Source organism: Eschrichtius robustus, chromosome 6, assembly GCF_028021215.1.
Source record: "Eschrichtius robustus isolate mEscRob2 chromosome 6, mEscRob2.pri, whole genome shotgun sequence".
In the NCBI taxonomy this organism is placed as follows: Eukaryota; Metazoa; Chordata; class Mammalia; order Artiodactyla; family Eschrichtiidae; genus Eschrichtius; species Eschrichtius robustus.
This window is the reverse complement of record NC_090829.1, coordinates 100,256,339-100,278,112: the sequence shown is the minus strand read 5'-3', so window position 1 is coordinate 100,278,112 and position 21,774 is coordinate 100,256,339. Positions and strand designations below refer to the sequence as shown.

Below are 21,774 nucleotides of genomic sequence, written 5' to 3'. Positions count from 1 at the left end.
ATTCCTACTTCCTGGATTGATGTTTCTTTTGAGATGAGCACTGTGCTGAGAATTCTCTATGTTATCATCTATTTTAATCCTCCTAACAACCCCTGAAGATAGGTTGTACTATCTCACTGTAGAGGTGGCCAAAAGGAAGTACACTGAGGTTAAGTCACTTGCTCAAGGTCACACTGCAGGCCGAAGGAGGAGGTGGAATTTGAATTAGGTTAGGGTGAACAGTGCCTTCTTGGTCACTACTGACTATGAAGAAGCACAAATGTCACCTAAGAACAGTGGATTGCCTCTCGCCTTAGCACGTGACGTTGCAGATTCAAAAATCCTAGGAAAGCCAGAGGGGAGGAGGTATACCACTGCTTTAATTCTGAAAGTCATGAACAAGAGAAGGGTAATAAACTCAGGAGAACCTAAAAGAGCAAAGTAACCTCAAGAAAAATGGGCCCAGATGGATAAATTCCCTAAACATCTTTCACTACTCTGATGTCTCAGGAACCACCTTTAAAATGACAAAATCTGTGTGGGTTACTTCAAAGGCAATTTGTAGAAAGGGAAAGGGATAGGAATTTTCTGAACCCTCTGGGTTTTTTGATAGGAGAACTGGGAAAATAACAAGTGCTGCCTCCTAGGGCTGTTGTTAAAATTAATACAAATACCAGAAGGTCCATCACAGACGGAGGACTTTGTTTCAGTGCCTGACACATTACTCACTTTGAATTGCACCCAAGTCTGTGGCTCTTCTCAATTGTACCCAAGTCTGTGGCTCTTCTCCCTGGGGTCATTTGATGGCATGTGATTTATATCACAAACACTGAAATTTAAAAAGTATTCACAGAGGGAAGAGATATGGGGACATATGTATATGTATAACTGATTCACTTTGTTATAAAGCAGAAACTGACACACCACTGTAAAGCAATTATACTCTAATAAAGATGTTAAAAAAAAAAGTATTCACAGCTATCCAAGTATGAAGACGCTTTTCTCAAGGGAGACCTACTTTAATAAGAAAAGAAAATGCACGTCTCACCTTTGTTCTTCTCCCTAAAGTAACGTTTCCTCCAAAAGATAAAAAGCACTAACACATTTGTCCTTGAAGGGCAGAGCCCAGGAATTCTGGTCTCTCTGAACACCTCTCCCTTCCTGCTGGGGACCAAACCGCCTGCCCCGCCTCGTGTCACATAAGTCCCCCACGCGCCAAGCAAAAGTGTTTACTTCTGCCGCCTGCCAGCCCGGCGGGGAGTGGGGGGGAGCACCCGAGGTGCCCCTCACTTTCGCCCCTGCAGCTTTCCAAACAAACCAGGACGGGATGGGAGTGTCTTCTTGGCTGTGGAACTTGATCCTCCTACCTTGTCCTGAAGCCACCCGCCGCTTTCCCCCGGCCCCCTTCGCGGTGATTTTCCTGTCCGGGACGCCCGGAGAGGGCGCGCGGCTGGTGTCCGCCCAGCCGGAAAGGTAGGGGCTCGGCCGCGCTCCCACTTAGCCGGCCCGGGGACGGGGAGCCCCAGCGGCTCCCTCCGCATTGCACCTTCCTCCGCGAACTCGGGGGCGGCCGCGGCCACCACGCATCTGGCGCCAGCCGCCGAGCGGGAGGAGCTTCTGCGCGGCTCCGGAGGCGCTAGGCGCTTTCGCCGGGGATCCGAACCCGGGCGCGGCGGGCAGCGCACGCGCCGGCGGACGCCTGGGACTCCGGGCGGCGCCGCGCCCTTCCCCGCTCCCCCGCCGGGTCCGAGGGAGCCTGACTCCTTCCCGCGCCGCCCCTTGAACCGCGCCACCTTCCTCCGGTTACCGCCGGCCGCGGTCTTCGGCGGCTCGATGCTTCTGGCGCCGCGGGAGAGGCAGCAGCCGGCTGGGGCGAGCGGCGACGAGCGAGCCGAGAGCAGCGGGCCTCCGGCCCCGGAGCCCGGCACGACTCTGCGGTCTTCGCGCCGGGGCCTCGGCGGGTAACTCTCCCCCGCCCGCTTCGCTGCGGGTTTGCATCGCCGGGGGAGGGAGGTTGGGGGAGCGGAGAGATCCGCGGGCTTTGCAGCCCCTGAGGCTGAGGATCGGGGGCCGGGGGCGCGCCTCCACGCACCAATCCCCCCTCCTCCCAGGAGCCTGCGTGAGCTGGTCCCGTATCCCCGGGTTTAGGGAGTCGGGGGCGCTCGGCCCCAGGTGCTTTCCCGGGAGGGGCGGGAGGGGCGCTGGAAGCTTGAGCGCAGGAGAGGCCGACGGGGGTGATGGGCGCTTTGCTCACTATTGTTTGCCTGTAAAAGGGTCTGTAAGCGAGCAGGGGCGAGAGGTCTGGAAGGTTCTCCCGTTTTACCTTAGAACATTTTGCTAGAAACCCTTCTTTCCGTCACGGTGGAACTAGACCTAGCAAACACAGCTCCGAGGCAATTTGGAGGAAAGGGCGGCGGTGAGAAAATTTCCGTGACTTGGGCTGCCGTTAGTTTAGGGGGTAGGGGAGAAAACGCTTGTGGTTTTGAGGCGGATTGTTTCCGAGCTCCCTGGCGATCTCAGCCCCTGTGTGCTGTTCTTTTGGCTTGAAAGAAAATCTATCAAAAGCTATTTTCAGAAACTAAAAACAAACCCAAAGCAGTTTTTTGGGGGAGGGTCTTCAGTAGAAGGGCGGGGAGAGAGGTTGGGGACGGGGGTGGGCGTTGCTGTTCAAAGATAATGGTTCAGAAACGGTTCTTGGGAGTGGTGATGAGAAAGACATCTTGCATGCCAGCATATCAGAAACTACGTAAACTGCAGATTCTAAACTCAGCAAAGTCGCATGTGCTTAAGAGGAGCGCCGCCGGGGGTAGATAGTTAAGGAAACTGCCGATAGGCCAGAAGGCCCTCGCCCTCTGGCCCCAAGTTCACACTAACCTTCTGGTCTTTGATAGCCGCTTTTACAAGGCTAGCTTGGATATTTGACTTTCCGGTCTTAAAACTTTCTCTCCCGGCTGCAGACCATGAAACTATCTTTTTATTTACATGGAGATGTTAAATATTTAGGAGTATCTGGTCAGGCTGGCAGGTTATTTGCCGTTCGAAAGCATGCTGATTTGACATTTGTAAATTGATTCGTTTTCGCTTCCTTTTCCTTTCACCTACGACTGCTTTTAATACGAAGATCTGCAAAGAACCACTCTTAGTTTGTTATCTATTGATAGTTTGTCGTCTCTGAATAAGTCTAATCGTCCCGGAGGCACATTAGATAATGGCAACTTTGGTTTATGAGGAGAGAACTCTTCTAGAAACTGTGTTTTCCTGTTCTGGCTTCAAGCTGTCCTTAATCCTGGAGGGGGAGGCGAGGTCTTCATTGGTTGCCCTTGTGGCTTCTCTTGAGCAATATTTTTATGTGTCCCTCTCTGATTGTCACAGCCGCAGATCGTACCGTGTCTCCGTATTATGGTGCAATAAAACAAGACTGCTATTTTGATTATGTTTCAGTAGATTTGTTAGAAGTACTCAATTTATTCTTATGCCCCGAATCAATACAAATCTTCGGGGCTCAGAAAAGAATAGAGGAACAGTTTTGGCAGAAGAATGCCATTAAGAGACATAGCATTTTAAAAAATCAGTCTTTTGTGGAAATTGTAATTTTCAAGTTTTCTCATTCCAAATATCACTGGCAGCCGTTTTCTTCTGTTGGAGATATTTCTGTGTTCCATGTCATATGGAATATTATGGAGAGAAGTGAAATAATGCCGTGCCTCCCATGTTTCTCTGATAAGCATCATCTGCTAACCACTTGGCTTTCGTGGAAATTTGTGATTCCATTCAGACTGGGGACCAGAGACCTGTTTAAGTGCATTCTAGGCGATGCTTATCAAGGAGGTAAGGAAAACACAAAACTCAGGTGGCCTCCACTATGATCCCCAGTGAGTTCCCCTATGCTATTTTATTAAATCTTCCCAACCACCCTATGAGACAGGAATGCTTAACCTTATTTTATAGTTAAAAAAACTGAGACTGCCCAAGGTTAAGTGACCTAGAATGGATCTCAGGAAGGTCACTTCACCTCTGCCTTACACCATTCCAGAAAGCCTCTGTAGCAGACATTCTTCACCAATTCTTCCATTCATTTGCATATCTTTCTCCTTTGCCTTCCACAATGCTCATTTATATACCCCCTGATCGGAACGCAGATTAATTCTTTTGTTTGTTTGTTTGTTTTTTGTTTTCAGAACTATTTATTAAATCAAAGCAAAAATATATACAAAAAACATACTCTGAATAATGGCTACACATATAATTTTCGACAGATACTTACAAATATTCGTCTCCCTTTCTTTTGATTAATATGTTTTTTTAACATCTTTATTAGAGTGTAATTGCTTTACAATGGTGTGTCAGTTTCTGCTTTATAACAAAGTGTATCAGTTATACATATACATGTCCCCATATCTCCTCCCTCTTGCATCTCCCACCCTCCCACCCTCCCCACAGATTAATTCTTAATTACCCCTCATGCTTGGCTTCTTGAGCAGGTGCTCTGCATACTTTGCCTTTCCTTCTGATAGCTCCAGACTTTCAACAATTAGTTATCGTCTATCTTCTCCACATCTTTTTTTTTTTTTTTTTTTTTTTATAAATTTATTTATTTATTTATGGCTGTGTTGGGTCTTCGTTTCTGTGCCAGGGCTTTCTCTAGTTGCGGCAAGCGGGGGCCGCTCTTCATCGCAGTGCGCGGGCCTCTCACTATCGCGGCCTCTCTCGTTGCGGAGCACAGGCTCCAGACGCGCAGGCTCAGTAGTTGTGGCTCACGGGCCCAGTTGCTCCGCGGCATGTGGGATCTTCCCAGACTAGGGCTCGAACCCGTGTCCCCTGCATTGGCAGGCAGATTCTCAACCACTGCGCCACCAGGGAAGCCCTTCTCCACATCTTTGACATGCCCCTTGGGTGTGCTGTGTCTGGCCAGGTTTACAAGGTCATGTTATCTCCATTGGCTTATGTTCTGAAAGTTCTTTTCATTCTGAATACATGTATATTCTCACTGAAGTTCCTGCTTATCCTTCTTGCCTGGAAGAAATCTTCCAAGGGCTACAGCCCCACCCTCACAGCTGAAATGAATCTCTCGTTTCTCCCAAATACAGTGGACAACAGCACACACCACGATTTCCAATCGAACCCTGGTAAGTTAGAAATAAAAAGTATTTAGTTTGGAGAGAGCTTGATGTATGGAACAGGCTGTCTGCCTTGGACATTACAGTGTTTCAGTAGAAGACTGTATTTATGATTCCATGTCAGGGTGTTAGAAGCACAGTTCCCTCACCACAGTGGGGTAGCAGGCGTTCTTTCCCATGATGGTGACTGAATTGGTGGAAGTGTCTCAGACTCGGTCAGGAACTTGGCTGCCATACAGTCAGGCTAAGAAGCGATAATATTATGGGGGTGAGGTTATGAGGGTAAAAGAGAGCGAATAGCAGTAGGATCTGAGTCTCTTCCCCACATCCATATTTCTTTTTCCTTTTCTTCTTTTTTTTTTGGGGGGGGGCAGATCTTTTGGTCATCCAGCTTCCCATTTACTGTCACAACCTTCTGCATCTGATCAGGGCTTTCCTCTTCCTGGACCATTGGGAAAAGGTGAAGGAAAGCACTCAACCCTTAGGAGATTTTCTTACCTTCAACACTGGAAAGCTGAGTGAAGAGGATCTCTTCTTCTGCATTCTCTCTTCCCCCTTACACCTGAAACACAGTGGGCCAATGCCATCGTTTCATCCAGTAGCACAGAATAATGCTGGTCTTTGAAGAATTCTTTAAACATTGATTTACTTTTTATGTGGTTGGGAATGGAAAGGTCTGTGGGAGATGAGGGAATAAGGCCTCCAGATGAGGAAATGGAAAGGAAGCTGGAAATTTCTCCAAGGGAAAGAGCGTTACTCTCACCTTCATGGGTTGTGACAGCAGGCCCAGAGCTGGTGTAGCTGTGGGTCATGGTCACTATGCTTTGATGGGGCAACAAGGGAGCAGAGAGTGGTTTTGCAGTGGCTCTTGCGTGACTTTCCGCAGTCATCTATATGGTGGGACTTGAGATTTAACCAATATTTACTGCGTACCCACCACGTAATAGATGTTCTAGGTAGGGCGTGCGGCGTTGAACAAAACAGATGAAGCTCCCGCTCTTACAGAGCTTGTGTTTCTGTGGGAAATGGGATCAATAAACCAGATACAAATAAATGGAAAAACGTTTTTCAGGTAGAAATGAGTGTTACAAAGACAATGCAATGTGGGCGCGTGCGAGACAGGGCATGGGGGAAGCCAGTTCAGAGCAGTCAGAGAGCTGCTGGGAGGAGGGGATATTTGAAGTGAGATGTGAATGATGAGAAGGAGCCCGTCAAGTGAAGAGCAGCAGGAAGAGCATTGTAGGCAGAGGGAACAGCAACTGCAAAGGCCCTGAGGCATAAATGAATCTGGGAATGTCTGGAGAACTTGTAGATGGAGAAGAGTGCAAAAGGGCAAGAGAGGAGATGAAGTCAGTGAGGCAGGCGGAAGACCGCTTATGTGAAGATTTTAAGTCTTAGAAAGGAGTTTGAATTGTGTTTTTATTAGAATGGGCTGCCACTGGAGACTCAGAATTAGAGACTCAGTCTTCACCTGGTGGGCAATGGGCTTTCCTGTTTCTCTCTCTCTCTCTCTCTCTTTCTCTCTCTCTCTCTCACACACACACACACATTTTCACTCTCAGTTTTTCTTCTCCCTATTAATTGTCCATCACTGATTTCCCCTTCTTTGCCCTAGGTCAGAGCACAGGCATATCCACACAGAAAAGCAGGGCTCAGAGGACTGTGGACAGTCTTCCTCTTACCCTCTGAAATAAATCCATATACTCAGTTTCAATTTCACGCATGAAACTCCCCATCACTAGCTCTGATTTCTTAGCCTCTCTCCAGACTATCTAGTTGTCTCTAAGTCTCTGGATTGGCTGGTGACATCTGAAACTAGATACTAAAAAGTATCTAGTCAAATCAATCATAGTTGGTATCTTTTGCAAGACAATGATTGTCCCAAAAGGGGATATTCTGTGTAACAAGAAGGTCTTGCCTTTTCCAGAACTCCCACTCCCTTTCCCCAGCCTATGCAGTCTGATATGAGAGGTAGTTTCAGTGGAAATGTGCAGGACTCTTATAATAGTTGCCATGGGACTATACTGTGCCTTAGAAATTTCATTTCTATTGTTCTTTGTAGATGATCTTGTCAGTCTTAGAGTAACACTTAAATCATGAAACCTTATGTCCAAGTCGATATCTCCTAGTAGCACTGGTTTATCAGAAATGAACAGAAGCATTTTATCAGTTATCCTTTGATTCCAGGAAAGCTCATTATTGCCAGTACATAACTCTCTGGGGTAGCTTGGTATACTCTTTAGAGAGAAAATTGTTTTTGAGATTATTTAGCCAGATGCCCTGCTCATTTATTAATTTACATACTTAACATACGTAGTATAATTTACATACTATTTCATATATAACACAACTCACTTTCAGCTTTTCGTGGCTGTTTCTTTCTGACTGATGTAGTGGCATAAAATCTGGAACACGTTTCTATTTGAGAGGGCAGCGATTATGTCTTGTCTTGTTCGCCCCTGTGTCCTCGGTACCTGGTGTGGTGTCCAGAACACTATAGATGGCCATGGATTAACTCACAATGTGAATATATTAGCTCAGCTGTAACATCTTTATAACTCTTAGGATTATAACTATTAGTATCATCAATTTGTCATCTCAAAAACTTAACACGTTGGAGAAGACAGGTGAAAGGTGAATTCATTACTGTGGATTAGTCTATATTAATTAAAACTTCTGGTTTTGAAACTCTTCTTTTTGAAAATAATATAGTATACTTAGGCTGACACGTAAGAGACCGGTATGTGAATATTATCAGGTGGATATTCTCAAATTTGTTTTCGTGTACAGTAACTTTCAGAACAGTTTCATAATTCATAATTTATGATAATTTGAGTTGGGTTAGTCAGTTAGTTGGGTATGTGATTACATTAGTGAGGAAATACGTGTGCCAAGAGCATGGATAACGAGATCATTTCCCTCTTTAATAGCCCAGCATCTCACATCCATGATGTCATGCCCTTTAGTAGGCGGAGATTTGCACTGCTTGAGTTCCAGTGCTTATTATGATATTTCTTAGGTTTCTGTTATGTATCATTTTGCCTAACTGGAGACACACACAGATGCCCTGGGGATAAAAAGCCCTCCTCATTGAGATTGCCAGAGCTGGGAGGAGTCCCTGCCTGGCAGAGGGAACTGAGAGGGGCCCAGCTGTGGGCTCTTGCTGAGACTCATAGTGACAACGTTTCTCACAAAGAACGGTGCCTTCAGAGGGCATTTTCCTGGTTAATACAGATATTCAAGGACATGCTGTTACATAAACAAAGCCTTCTTGTCTTCGAGCTGATTTTATGGAGTCTCCCTCCCCACACCCCATCATATTTTAGTTGGCAGAGAAGTTATCAGCCCGCTGCTTCAGACAGCTTGGAGGAGTTTTCTTCTTAGGAAAGATACTATTGCAACTATTTAGGCCAGCACCGTAGAAGGTGTTGCTTTTATTAAGATAATAAAATAAAATCTGTATAAAAAATACAATATAAAGTATAACAAATGAAATAAAATAAGATGAAATGCTTTTATTAAAATCTGTGCAACCCTTTAGTATTTAAGAGTCCTTCATGTATTAAGGGATAGAAGAGGCAAAGGTAAGGGAATATGTACATTTTCTATGTTCAGCATAGAGCCAAAGAATAAAAGACCAGATTTTTTTTTTAATTCCCTGACTTCTTTTTAGGGATAATATACAGCTAATATAAAATTAGATAATGTAATATATAATAATTATTATAATATAATAAAGATAATATAAAGTTATAAAACTGCACTTAAAAATTGAGAAATGGGTTATCCAGTTGCATTTAGACAAGAGCAATGAGATGATAATCCAGTTGCATTTCAACTGGATTTTCAACTGCTTTTCAGCAACAGCAACTAATTTAACTTATAATTTTATTTAATTGACAGACTCTGCAAGTTAAAGGGACTCTCTGTTGTAAATGTAAATGATCTTTGTGAGATGAAGAATACTGCTGTCAAGATACTTTTGATATTTGGAGCCAATATTTCAAGTAAATGTCAAAGGAAGTTAGCTAATCACTCTTGTTTGATCCCAGCTATGCTACAATTAAATTAGAAATAATTGGATTTTTTTCTTTAGCAGGATGTTAAGGGATATGTGTAATTTCTGATCATGAAGTACCTGTAAATGTTTCGCAGGCCCTGAATTTTTTTGGAGGACAAAACTGGCCCACCTATTGCAAAACAAAAACAAAAACAAAACCCCCCCCACTATTTTTACAGAATCGGTGTGTAGGGCTCTTCTGCTTTAACCATAAGTAACATGATCATATTCTTATAAAAAGCTTCTACCCAAGTTCTCCACCTATGACCACCAATATTCCTGTCCACGCACCTTTTATCATAGCATTCCTCAAGCATGGTTTTTATTATGGAAATTTTTTTCTGCTCAAAAAATCCAGAGAATTTCTCCCACAGGTCTTTGAAGTTTTCTGCCATCTCCTGTTGCTAACTTTCTTTTCACTCTTCCATTTGCACTGCAGTCACTGCAAGCCTCCTGGCGCTGCAGCTTGCAAGGGTCCTTTGACGCTTAGTGCCTTTCTCCTTCCACTCCACACTCCCCCTCCCCCATCCAAGCCCGGTGATGACCTGCCTTCGTTTCCCAGCTTCATGGCCAACAACTGCACGACTCTGAACGCATTGCCTAACTTCTGGGAGCATCACTTTCTTTATCTGTAAACTTGAAAAAATGCCCACATCACAGTTATGATAATTAGAAAGAAAACACGTATAAATAGTTCAGCATAGTGCCTGCCAAATATCAAACATTTAATCAATGTTGTTACATTATTATTATTATTATAACTCTATTATTATAGCTGTTCTTCCTCGAATAGTTAAAATTTGACTTTCTCCAGAAAGTCTTTCTGTTTGGCCTTCTCTAGCTCTGATTTTTTCTCCAGTCTGTGTCCTCTTAGACCCTGACTTCACTTTGGACTCTATTAATCTACTCATGTTGTATTTCTTTAATTATTTTTCAGTGAACAGCAACAAATATTTGGGCACCTATCATGTGCCAGGCACAGTGCTATTTACAACATAGAGATCCATGGGCATGCAGTGGAGGGATACAGTGTGTGTGTGTGCGTACACACACACACACACACACACACACACACAACACGGGCTTCAGGTGAAGATGGGGGATGAAAATCTGTTGGTTGAATAGCACTGTGAGTTTTTCAGAATAAACTAGGGTTAAGAAGTAAACACTATTCAGATGTCCATTAAAAAATTAAAATTATTAATTTTCATCTTTTTCTATAGTATAAAAAATATGATAGTTATAGTTTCTGTATTCTTTTTTTTTTAAAGAATGATATTGGAGGACAACTCCTTTAGATCACTTCTTTTTTTTTTTTAATTAATTAATTTATTTATTTTTGGCTGTGTTGGGTCTTCGTTGATTGGCTCGGGCTTTCTTTAGTTGCCGTGAGCGGGGGCTACTCTTCGTTGTGGTGCGCGGGCGTCTCATTGTGGTGGCTTCTCTTGTTGTGGAGCACGGGCTCTAGGTGCATGGGCTTCAGTAGCTGTGGACCGCAGGCTTTAGTAGTTGTGCCTCGTGGTCTCTAGAGCGCAGGCTCAGTAGTTGTGGCACACGGGCTTAGTTGCTCCGCGGCATGTGGGATCTTCCCGGACCGGATCAAACCTGTGTCCCCTGCATTGGCAGGCGGATTCTCAACCACTGTGCCACCAGGGAAGCCCCAGTTTCTGTATTCTTGAAACAGCTTTACATATGCTTTCTTTCTTAGAAGCTCCTCTATCCTCATCCAAACACAGGGTAAAGGTAGAAAAGGAAGTCTTCCTTGAAGAGCAGAATCCCACTAGACCATTCCAGTTTATGGTGGGGAGGGCAAAGGATGGGAGGGAAAAATCCAGTCAGCAGGAACAGCGTGATCAAAGGCACTGAGACATGAAACAGTGTTGAGTAGGATGGAGAACTGTGCAGAGTTTCGTGCTTATAGAGCATAATGTTCAAAATCAAGCATTTTGGGAGATGATGCAGGAGAGAATGTAGGGGTCAGCTAAATCAGACTCAGAGACCTATGGCCTATATGTTTACATCTCCCTATAAGGATATGCACTTGGGTAGATCTACATAGACAATTTTAACAAATTTATATATAACAATTTATAACAGTCAAATTCTGCACATTGCTTCTAAAGTTGCACTTGGATTTTACATGTGGCATGGAATACATCTCTTCCATTTGCTGTTTTCATAAGAAAATGATGAAAACATTAGTTACCTGTAATATATAATTGATATTAGAGCTCTCATTTTTAATAACTTAAGTGTTTGAAAGATAGATATGTGAGGGAGTTCCCTGGTGGCCTAGTGGTTAGGATTCCAGGCTTTCACTGCCATGGCCCAGGTTCAATCCCTGGCTGAGGAACTGAGATCCTGAAGGCATGTGCAGTGCAGCAAAAAAAAAAAAAAAAAAAAAAAATTGTGAAGTATCATTTGAGACTTCTGAAGCCTGGGTTTCCATATGAAAGTTGAGAGTAGAGAGGGACTTCAATAGGACAGAGACATCCAAGAACCGACCAGGGGACCATTACAAACTCGTAGCCTTGAAACTTTCAGTACCTCCCTAATACATTTCACACCCAAGAAAGCCACAGCTTCGGCTTCTGTAATTGTGTGATTGATAATTTGTATGTACAATTTGATCAATATTTTTATTTCTTTGTTTGCATTGCAGTTAATGTTTGGCTTCCTTTCCCCCCTCTCCACTCCCTTTTTTTACCCCTCTCCTCCCCGCTCCCATTTTTAAGGCAACATTCAGTTTGGTTTTTTTAAAAATTAATTTATTTTATTTTATTTATTTTTGGCTGTGTTGGGTCTTCATAGCAGTGCGCAGTCTTCTCATTGTGGTGGCTTCTCTTGTTGCGGAGCACGGGCTCTAAGTGTGCGGGCTTCAGTAGTTGTGGCTCACGGGCTCTAGAGCGCAGGCTCAGTAGTTGTGGCGCACGGGCTTAGTTGCTCCATAGCATGTGGGATCTTCCTGGACCAGGGCTAGAACCTGTGTCCCCTGCATTGGCAGGCGGATTCTTAACCACTGCGCCACCAGGAAAGCCCCATCAGTTAGTTTTTGATACATCAATATGTTAGAGCTTATGCAATGTCTCATGTTAAATGTCTGAATTATATTTAATTCTAGAAAATCTTATGTGTTTTTATTACAGGAATATGTTTTCTACCAAGTCTGAGTGGTGTCCAGTGTATTTTAACTCTGTCTTTTGGTGTTGATTTCTCTTGCTTAGGAATTAAGCAATAGGACCGAAAACTCCCTAAACATAAGAGTGTAAAATTCCCAGAGGAAAATTAGATGGGAAAGAAAAAAAAACACTGGAATTTACTTGAGGTGTAATTAGCCTGAAAATGGAATGTGTGGGAGAGGTCCGCAAGGAGGCTAGGAAAACAGAGGGCAGATCAAAAAGTGTCTTACTGCCTTTCCAGCACTACTGAGGGAAGAATGTATCCTTATTATATAGGTCTGTGGTTATCAAACAACTTTTCTTATCACCCAGGGATTTGCCTCTAGAAGTTGTCAATCTTCCAGTTTAAATATATGTACTCCTTGGCTCTTATATTTTTCTCATTATAAGTGAATTACTTTGGCATTTCCATTTAGACACTAGCTCCTGGGAGTTGAACATCTCAGGTAAACTGACCACTCAAATGTCTGAACCAGCACAGCTGAGCAGCTAACTCTTGGGTTGGGGCTTCTCCCAGGTAATGCCTTTTTCTGAGGTTCTGCCTAGGCCGCCGACACCTCTATTTCTTGGACAGCTCCAATTTCTCTCTCTCTTTTTTTTAAAAAATTTATTTTATTTATTTACTTTTGGCTGCGTTGGGTCTTCGTTGCTGCGCGTGGGCTTTCTCTAATTGCGGCGAGCAGGGGCTACTCTTTGTTGCGGTGAGTGGGCTTCTCATTGCGGCGGCTTCTCTTGTGAGCATGGGCTCTAGGCGCATGGCTTCAGTAGTTGTGGCACATGGGCTCAGTAGTTGTGGCTCTCGGGCTCTAGAGCGCAGGCTCAGTAGTTGTGGCGCACGGGCTTTGTTGCTCTGTGGCATGCGGGACCTTCCCGGACCGGGGATCAAACCTGTGTCCCCTGCATTGGCAGGCGGATTCTTAACCACTGTTCCACCAGGGAAGTCCCTCTTTTTTTTTTTGAAGTAAAGTTCTTATGGAAATATATTGGACACACAGAGGAATACACAAACCATGTAAGTATAGTTCGATACGTTTCCTCGCAGTGAACACACCCACGCAACGTGCCTCTGGATGAAGAGCTGGAACATTACCTGCCCTCCAGCAGTGTACCGTGTGCTCCCACACAGTCACGGCTCCCCTCCTTGAATGTAACCACCATTCTGACTTTCACCACCATAGGGTGATTTTTTTTTTCTCTTTCCTTTTCATTTGAATTGACACCCAGGTATTCTGAATGGCTCTAGAGCATCAGGGTCCCTCTGGCTGAGAGTAAGGACTAGGCATCAGGAAGGGTGTTATAGGTTGAAAACTGTGTCTCCCTAAAAAGACACGTTGAAGTTCTAACTCCCAGTACCTCAGAATGTGAACTCATTCGAAAATAGGGTCATTGCAGATGTAATTAGTTAAGATGAGGTCATGCTGGAGTAGGATGGACCCCTAGTCCAGTGTGATTGGTGTCCTTATAAGAAGCATCTGTGTGAAGACAGAGACACAGAGAGAGCACTATGTGAAGGCAGTGGATTGGAGTGATGATCTATAAGCCAGGGAATGCCAAGGAATGCTAGCAAACCACCAGAAACTAGAAAGAGGCAAGGAAGGTTTCTCCCCTACAGGTTTCAGAGGGAGCATGGCCCTGCCAACACTTGGATTCTGGACTTCTAGCCTCCAGAACTGTGAGATAATACACTTCTGTTATTGTAAGCCACCCTGTTTGTGGTACTTTGTTGCTGCAGCCCTAGAAAATGAATGCAGAGGGTCTGCGGGGGGCCTGGTGCTCTGACCCCTCTTCTCTCTGTCCCCCAGAGTGCACCTGATCCTTGGTTCTGTAATTGCCCTGGCTACACCCTTTCAAAGTTGCTCCTGCCTGGACTTAGCTCACAGAGTGCCCTGTCTTGCCCCTGGTTGTTCCATGTCTGTGTTGTGGAAGACAAGGTTTCATTACTATTGTATGGCTTTTTCTTTATTTCTTCACTCTGCTCTTCCCTAGTAGTTTCAGACTGAATCAGTTTGGTTTCCTGACACACCCCCAGACCACGCTTTGTAAATCAGCCCTCTCTGCTTTCCCACCATTGCCTATCTGGGTCTCTGCTGAGGTGTCCTTAATCCATCCTCCCAGACCCAGACTGAGCCACCTCCTCCGCCTAGTTGTCCCCAGTTCCTCTGATCCAAAATCATCTTTGATAGGAAACAAAAAGAACTTTATCCTTTAAATGAAATCCCTATTTCCAGTAGTATGGCATGCTGTAAATAAAGGTTTCATTTTGTTGTACTTACGCATATCAAAGGCCGGTTCTCATTTCAGAAAATAAAAAAGCCCTCAGATCAAAAAGCAGCCCAACAATTACTCTTTAGTTAGTAATAACGAACTAGGCAGAGCACATTAGATGATGGAGTATTTTTTTCTTCAGCAAAGGATTGGTTTTACACTGCCTGACAGTAACTTATCGATTTCTTATTCTGGGCTGAGTTTCTGGTGTGAGGGGAATGATAAGGGTCGGACTGTTGTTAAGTCCCCAGGGTGACTTCCTAGACTCTGGCCACTTCCTTTGTTCTTTTGTACTGTTGCTTCAGCACCTAGGGATTCTGGTGGCTTTTGTCTTAAATGCTCTTAGCACAGACTCTCCCTTCACCTTATATGTCTATAGCCTAGGGTGGTTACAGAGTGCATGTGCCTTTTAACTGCCCCTGCTTTCTGTTCAGAAGCCATTGCTTACTGCTAGTAACTACTGGGGAAGTCTCTAGACATTTTAAAATATCACAAACATGGGGAGGTTTCAAAAGTTGAAGCATTTCAACTTTTGGTTCCTGGCCTATTGCCAAAGTGATTCCTTATTCTCTTGCTAAGAATCTCTCAATCTCTAATTTCGGCTGTTCATACAATATATTTTGCCCTTTGAGGGAGAATGCAAAAAAGTTGCATGTTTTAGGCTTCTCTCTGTGTATTCTCTATAATATACATATTATTTAATTGAAAAATAATAAGAGAGTACACTTTGAAACTACAGTTAAGAGGTTAGAATGAGGCAAAATGTTATGTTCGGTATGTTTAATCGTCTATGTTTTTATGGACTTGCCTTGAGAGCATCTATGTTGTCAGCTCAGACAGTCCTTGTTCCTTGAGATCTTGTGCCATGTGATGGATGGGTAATAACGTTTCTGTGTTGGATGGATGGATGGACAGACGGGCAAGTGGATGATGGAGCTGCTACATTTGCTTGGCCCGTTATTTCACTGAACTACTGCTAGGATGATTTTCAGTGGAGTTCAGAGCTGCCTCCTGAAGCCTGGGTAGGTTTTCCTAAGCCCAGGGGGTTTTCTTGGACTGGAGACCAGGGATGTAGAAGACGTGATATCTCCTTGACTCTCTCCTGTGGAATGTGCTAAAACATTTGGCTAATTGTGACCATGGAGTCCAACAGTCTGACTCCATTGTGATCCCCAGTGCGCTGGAGTTACTTCTTTCAATGGAAACCCAGATTTCTTTTTTTTATTCACCTTCTTGGGGGTGGTGTACACTTCTTTGGAAATCTGCTAGGAGAAGAGATGTTTCTTCCCCCTCCCTTCAAAGACAATGCTCTTACTCAAATTTCCTTTGCTCCTTCTAGACTAGGTTTTGTTTTGCTTTGTTTTGTTTTTGGCCGAGCTGTGCCTTGCAGGATCTTAGTTCCCCAACCAGGGACTGAACCCCGGTCTTGGCAGGGGAAGCGCCAAGTCCTAACCACCGGACTGCCAGGGAATTCCCGAGACTAGGTTGTTTTATAGTGTAAAGAATGCAGCCATTAGTAAACATTTATCCATATTTTAAAACATCTGCCTTTTGAGGTTTTCTCAGATTCTTCTTTATAGAAAATGATGCTAAAGGGATAGGAAACCCATAGACAAGTCTTCACTTATTTGTAGACTTGACTTCAGTTTATGCTGGATGATAAACCTTGTTACAATGCCCTTGAGCTAAGAATTTTCACTAATGTAAATAGATCATTGTGTATAGTCACACTGTTTATGGGTCTAAAGACTTCAGGGTGAAAGACCTGGCATTTCATTGTTTTGCTTAATTGTCCACTTTATTCAACATTGACTCTGGCTTATAGTAGGCACTTCCCAGTCCCTCAGTTCTAAAGAGAAATTTGGTTATCTTTCTGTGGGGTTGTACCTTGGATTATTTTCTGGCCAAAACACTGAACAAAGCATTCCAGAGAAACCTTTGGTTTGTTTATCTACTTGCTCAAATGCTCTAACTTTTCTGTCAGTGTGGTTATCAGAAAAAGAAAGTAATTGTAAGAAGGCTATTTTCAGCATCCACTTTTTCTTCAGTGTGTTTTGTTTTCAGCAGGATGATTATAGATTCACCTTACCTAGAAATGTACTTTCTTATTTAAAATACTATTAACTTTCCGTTTTCAGAGGGTCGTGGTATTTTAAACATCTACGTATTTTTAACCAACTTGAATGATCAAAGTTTATGTTTTAGAAAAAAGACTATGCAAAAGTGAAATTTCAGTTTTAAAGTATTTCTAGCAATTTGTAAGATTCACTGTCTTAGTAAACTGTTTTTTCTAGATTGGAAAAAAAAAGATTTTGCTCCAAAATGATATTTAGATTAGCAGTTCTCTGAAAACAACCTAAATGTCTGCTGGTAGGGAATGGAAAGCTTTGTGATATATTTGGTTGATAGGATATGCTACAGAACTTAAAAAGAATGAACAAAACCTTTATGCATCAATATGGATGGACCTCAAAACCAAAAGTGTAGAGTGAAAAACGCAAATTTCAGAATAGTATGTATTTGTTATGTCAATGTTAAACATTACTTTAAACAATATTATATACCACATAATGTTTATGAATGCATGTGGGTGTGTACACGTGTGTGAATAAAAAGTAGATAAATTTGTAATAGTGGTTGCCTCTCAGAGAAGAGGAACATGGTAAGGAGGGGAACATAAATCTCCATTAAAAAAAAATCCCTGAGAAGATATGGTTATTTTGGTTAATGGGTTAATGGGCATTTGTTATATTAACATTTAGACTTCTGTTAACGGTTTTTTTTTTTTAAAAAAATTTATTGATTGATTTATTTGGTTGCTCTGCGTCTTAGTTGTGGCTCACATGCTCCTTAGTTGTGGCACATGGGCTCCTTAGTTGTGGCATGCAAACTCTTAGTTGAGGCATGCATGTGGGATCTAGTTCCCTGACCAGGGATTGAACCTGGGCCCCCTGCATTGGGAGTACGGGCTCTTAACCGCTGCGCCACCAGGGCAGTCCCTGTTAACATTTTTGTAATGAAAAAATTCCATGTAATATTTCCTAATGAAATAGATTCCAACCTAGGAGCCGTACATTTATCAAGACTCTGGGAATGAGACTGAAGCTATTCCAATACATCTATATTTCACAATATTATTCTGTGAAAAATGAAAATTGACAGAATGAATCTTGAAGATGAGGAAAGCTCCAAGTTGATCTGGCTCCTGGAAAGCTAGAATAGCTTACAGATTCAGAACAAAGAGCCTGGCAGCCAACTGCCTAGCCCAATCCCTGGCTTGATAACTAACTTTGAGACCTTGGACAAGTTAACTTCTCTAAGCCTCTCAGTTTCCTCATTTACAGAATTAGAATAACAGGCCCATCTCAGCACTGTTGTGAGGGTTCTATGAGTTCATGCATGTAGTAGGCATGCAACAAAGATTAGCTCTTATCATTTTCATGCTTACTCCTATTATCGGCAACCTCAATTCTTCCGGTGAACTGTTTTCATTTTCACTTCAGAATCTTCGCAAATGCTGTTTCCTCTGCCTGGGATGCTTTTCATTTCCACCCTGATTTCTTCTGGTTAACTCCTTCTCAGAGGAGTTCTCTGTGAATTTTCTCAAATTTCTCTGAGAAGCTCCCTGTCCTTCCCCACCTGGGTCAGTTTCTTGTCAGACCACAAATGTAATTTAATACTTACTTACATAGTAATAACTCTAAGTAATATTACTTAATAGTAATAACAACTACTTGCTAATTTCTGCTTCTCTCCTGGATTGTAGACTGTTTTTCTTCACTTCTGTATCTTCAGTGCCTACGACAAGGGCTGGCATTAGGAAATTAATTATTGACTAAATCAGCAAAGTTATAGTAGAGGTAAAAACTTTCAGAGTTAATTTTACTAGGAAATGAATTTACTCCCTTTGCCTAGAGGATTAATGTAGCTAGTATTTTGAACTAAATCTAGGACTATGTGATTTAATAAAAAAATATGTATCACATGTACTGGTTTATTTGTAATAATAATTATAAGATACCCCAAATTAAGATTCACATCATATTTGTAATTTGACTTTGGAGGGTCATCTGATGGATAGTAACATAAGTATCATCACATACTTTCATTTACTGTGGAAAGCAGGAACATTTCCAACACTTTATTTAATCTTAAGATTTGATACATGCTCTTCTGATCGTTTACCCTCAAGCTAACTCACCTTTTTCTTTTAAAAGTAGCAAAAGAGGAATTAACAAACAGGAAATGATACTTCTCAAGGAGCAGAATAAGCTAGGTTCTTTCAGAATAAACTGATGTAATAAGTAGCTTGAAAAAAAGGGCTTTTGTAAGTCAGATGGAATGTTACTTATAACTTTTAAGCAAACTATGAAACAGTAAACGCTTTGGAAGGGGAACTTACAAAGTAGGAGGAAAGACAGGAAACTGATTTCTTCTTAGTTGTGGGTTTATTTACTCTGGGAGAGAAACCTAAGAAGGCTTTAAAATTTGAGGAAGGTCTGTGTGTTCAGATATAAGCATATTTCCCCAGGAAAGACATCACACAGAAGTTTGAACTGATTAAAAGCCCAAATTTATGAGATAAGTAGGGAGCTGAGCAAAATATGAACAAGAAAGAAACTTTCAAAGCATTGAAAGAATTTTTTGACCCAGATAGGGTGGTGGGGAGGTGAAATTTCAGGGCTAGGAAAATAATGCAAGGCCCTGCATTGAAAAAGAAGACTACAAATGTAGCCTTAGGAGTCTACCCCCGCCACCTTTGGAGGCAAATGATTTTGTAACACAAATCACTGGGAAAAATTACTTTATAGCCATATTTTGTCTTATCCTACTTCTCTGTTAACTATTGTACACTGAAATCATAAGTAACTGCATTTTTAATGCTGAGCATATACTCATTCATTCATTCATTCATCAGGACACGCTTATTTGGTTTCAGTTATTTACCAAACTTAGAGTAAAAGCATCATTTTAAAATCCTTTTTTAATTGAAATGAAACATGTCTTCTTTAAAATTGTACAAAATTAGTTATTGTTCAAAAGTATCACCTGGGGGCTTCCCTGGTGGCACAGTGGTTGAGAATCTGCCTGCCAATGCAGGGGACACGGGTTCGAGCCCTGCTCTGGGAAGGTCCCACATGCCGCGGAGCAACTAGGCCCGTGAGCCATAACTACTGAGCCTGCGCGTCTGGAGCCTGTGCTCCGCAACAAGAGAGGCTGTGAGAGTGAGAGGCCCGCGCACCGCGATGAAGAGTGACCCCCGCTTGCCACAACTAGAGAATGCCCTCGCACAGAAACGAAGACCCAACACAGCCATCAATAAATAAATAAATAAATAAATAAATAAATAAATAAATAAATAAATAAATGGTTCATAGTATTAAAAAAAAAAAAGTATCACCTGGGGGGTACTGGATACCACCATACACCCTTTTTTTTTTTTTTTTTAATTTGAAGGTGTGTGCCTGCAAAATTCTGCTAATAACTACTTTACCTATTTATTAATCATCTGCCCCCAAATCAGGGTTGGAGTACTTTTGAAGCCATATGGTTAGAAGACTGCACTTTGGGAAACACTGGTTTAAATAACATTCTAATGCTTGTAACCAAGCTACATCAGCATTGGCACCACCTGGGAACTTGCTAGAAATACAGATTCTTAGGCCCCACCTGCCCTACCGAATAAGGATCTACATTTTAACAAGATGCTCAGGTGATGTTAATGGACATTAAAGTTTATTAAGCACTACTATCCAAAGCCCTCCCAAGTGGTTTTTATTTTTTATTTTTTTAAATTAATTAATTTTTCTACAAGTGGTTTTTAAAACAGAGTATCTTTAGTAACAAGTGACTCATTATCCAGCAATGGAACCTGTATTATCTTTAGGCAACCTAAGCAAGTTCTTCCCTGCGGAGCTCAAAGCTAAGTCTTTGAATATTGCATTCACTGGCCTTGGCTTAACTCCCCATAGCATTCAGTACCAGGCTAATGCCTCTTTTTCATGAAAGCCATACAGACATGAGAATAGCCATTTTTGTTTTCCTTCCTTGATTTAAGCTTCTCCAGGTGTAACTAAATCCCCATCTCTCTAGCTGTTCCTGGTGTGACATTGTTTGGGGTTTCTTTACTAACGTTTCTATTTCAAATTTGTGATTGCTCCTTTACTCCAGCTGGTAGTAACTAGTAGTAGGTTGAAGATCATAGGAACCCAGGAGTTGTACTTTCTATACATTTAGGGAGAATGATTTTGAGGCTCAACTTTATCATTACCCGTAATTTCCTTAGGTTCAAAATTCTGTCTCGTGGTGGAGACTTCTATTATAATAATTGCCACTAAAGAGCACCGCTTTGCCTTTCTTCTCATTTCTAAATGCACCAACTGCTTAGCACTTCAAAAGTGAAATGCATATAGAGGTATATGAAAATAAGCATTTTCTATTTCTCCATAAATTTTAAACTTTTAAGAAAAAAAGTCCCCTGTAATCCACAATTCAGCACATCAACTGATTTCTTTTTTCTCTGTCTTTCAGTAATGTGTTACCACACATACATCTAACACGTGGAAATAATCTTAATGTACTCAGCTTTTTAAAACTTTCTTCACTTGGTAGAATCTAAATATTTTTTCATGTTACTCTATGATTTTCATAATTAAGCATAATCGCCTTCTTATTGTAGGACATCAGTTCATCAGTGAGTTCTGAAATAAAATATTTGCCATATTTCTGTTGGTTTTGTTTTTTGATATTTGTTACCTAAAAATTTTTTTTAAAATGACACTTTCTACTAACCCAAGAAATACAGAGCATGCAGTTTTATTTGTTTTGTTTGTTTTTGTATCAGGGTTATTTAGTCTTGTGTAAGAAAAGCTATAGCAGGAGCATTTCAGGTTTTTTTTTCAAAAGTTTTTGGAGAAAGTGGCCCATGGCACATTGTTAAAGTAGTTGCTGTTCTAACTTCCCACGCTTCCTTTCCCCTCACTTCCTTCTGGATATTTTTGTTCTTCTTGACCTCCTCCACATTCTCCTGTCTCCCTCCCTCCCCTTCCTCTTCAGAAGGTTTTCCAGCAGCTCCTTCTCTCACCTCTGCATTGAACAATAAAGCTGTGTGTACGTGTGGAGAGAAGCTGAAAAAGAAGACAGATGGTTCTTTCATTACCGGGTTGCTCTGGAT

At 42.2% G+C, this 21,774-nt stretch overlaps 1 protein-coding gene across 6 annotated transcripts in view; it reads left to right on the top strand.

The window, feature by feature from the left end:
* Window positions 1-1,212: 1,212 nt before the first annotated feature.
* Window positions 1,213-21,774, top strand: part of ST3GAL6 (ST3 beta-galactoside alpha-2,3-sialyltransferase 6) — a 78,851-nt gene continuing 58,289 nt past the window's right edge. For 5 of the 6 annotated variants that reach the window (XM_068546873.1, XM_068546872.1, XM_068546871.1 and 2 more), the window contains exon 1: window positions 1,213-1,452. The gene's annotated coding sequence lies outside the window, so the exon portion shown is untranslated. Of the gene's footprint in view, window positions 1,453-1,775; window positions 1,941-21,774 lie in introns of those variants that run through there. The other variant, XM_068546876.1, reaches the window with a different exon arrangement.